Here is a 1,924-nt window from a genome sequence, read left to right on the forward strand (position 1 = left end):
TAGATTAATGTGTGAGCTTGTTTGAGAAACCATCAAACAAGAGGTTAATTAAACCACTAAATTGATTAACCACTACAAATATTATTTAATCCAAATTGCTAATCTAGGGAATTAATTAGTTTAAACACTTGATCACTGCTTATATTAATTGATTGTCTAAGGGTTAGGAGTAATGAACATGAACCTAACCACTATAATTGGTAGCCAATAACAACTAATCTATCATAAATACAAAATAACCATAGGAGTGAATTGGTTGAACCTAAATAGAAACATCTTTATCAAATTTGGTGAATTAGTTGTCTGCTTTAGTTATTTAGTTAATTAAGTGTTTATGTGTGCTTAAGTTTCTAGTCTTGCAAAACTAGAAGAAAAACCTTTTACTTTCATTAATTGTTTTAGTTAAAATTAGTTATTAGTTTAATTTTCCGTTCCTTGAGTTCGATACCTTACTTACTAAACTATACCACTAAAAGACAGGTTCACTGCCTTTGTGTGCTAAATTTATTAATAAAAAGTAGGGATAAAACAAGTGCATCTAACACACATCAAGTTTTTTACGCGCCGTTGCCGGGGAACGGTTCTAAATAATTAATCTAATTCCTAATTTTTTCGATCCTTTGTGTGAGTTTACTTGCATAGAGTTAATTTATTACAATTTAGTAGTTACTAATTAGGTTTTAGCATCTGTTTTAGTGTTAATATTAAGTTTTTAATTTTTTCAAAATTACACTTATACTCGCCGAGTGCAGTCGCACCTACTCGGCGAGTACAAGCGTATTTAGCAGTTTAATTTTCAATTTTTTTAGTACATTTTTTTGTTTTTTTTACGTTTTTATCTTGTTTATTTCAGGACTTTCATGACCAGAGGATCAAACACCCCGCTGGTACCCCCGTTTGAAGATCCCGAAACCGCATTGAAAAGAAACAAAGGAAAGGACGTGGAGAGTTCGAGTACACCAAAGAAGTCACCTTTGTCCAATTTGAAGACTGTTTTTGGGAAAAAGAAGAGCAGCAAATCAGGAGCATCCAACGCTTCTTTAGTAATCGACGAACCGGCTAAGGAAGATATTGAGTACGACACCGAGGAAGAAGAGGAGCCTACATACAAGCACGAAACCGATTCCGAGGAAGAGTTAGCTATCACAATGGCTAACATTGATGAAATCCCCATGGGAGAATGGAAGAAGAGGATGCGCGATGACACTGGCCCGGGACTTGTGCAACCCGCAATTCCCGCAACTGCTACTTTCGAGCTAAAGGGTCATATCCTAACTTTACTTAAAGAAATACCTTTTTATGGAAAAGACCATGAAGATGCCTACAAGCATTTGGACGAAGTCAATGATGTAGCTGATTACTTCAATGTTCCAAATGTGCCCCGCAAGACTCAGCTACTTCATATGCTTCCGGTGACATTCAAAGGAGCTGCAAAAGACTGGCTCAAGTCACTTCCCCTCGGATCAGTCACCACTTGGGCCAAGATGAAAGAAGAATTCATTGATCACTTTTGCCCACCTTCCAAGATAGCTAAGTTGAAGAAGGCCATTGCTAACTTTGAGCAACAAGCTAGAGAGTCGCTATATGAAGCATGGGAGAGGTACAAGAGCTTACTAAGAAACTGCCCACACCATGATCTAAACAGCCAGCAAGAAGTCTCCATCTTCTATGATGGAGTCAACGTCACAACCAGGCAGTTACTAGACTCGCAAGGCCCGCTCACAAAGAAGTCTCCCCTAGTGATCAAAGAATTGATTGAAGAATTCTCTAAACACTCTAGAGAATACCACAACCCTAGGCATGATGTCACTAGGGGAGCCGCTTATGCAGCTACTGAAGACTTATCCGCGGTCATGGCTATGCTAAAAACCATGGATAGGAGGATGGATAAAATGGATTAAACGATCCATGCTATTCGGGTGGG

At 38.3% G+C, this 1,924-nt stretch overlaps 1 non-coding gene across 1 annotated transcript; it reads right to left on the reverse strand.

Moving 5' to 3' along the window:
- Positions 1-1,532: 1,532 nt before the first annotated feature.
- LOC145091169 (small nucleolar RNA R71) lies at positions 1,533-1,639 on the reverse strand. The gene has a single exon (XR_013702056.1). It is a non-coding gene; the product is annotated as a small nucleolar RNA R71 (small nucleolar RNA).
- Positions 1,640-1,924: the final 285 nt, after the last annotated feature.

This window comes from Lactuca serriola, chromosome 2 (assembly GCF_051521515.1).
Source record: "Lactuca serriola cultivar US96UC23 chromosome 2, Lser_US96UC23_V15, whole genome shotgun sequence".
NCBI classification, from domain to species: Eukaryota; Viridiplantae; Streptophyta; class Magnoliopsida; order Asterales; family Asteraceae; genus Lactuca; species Lactuca serriola.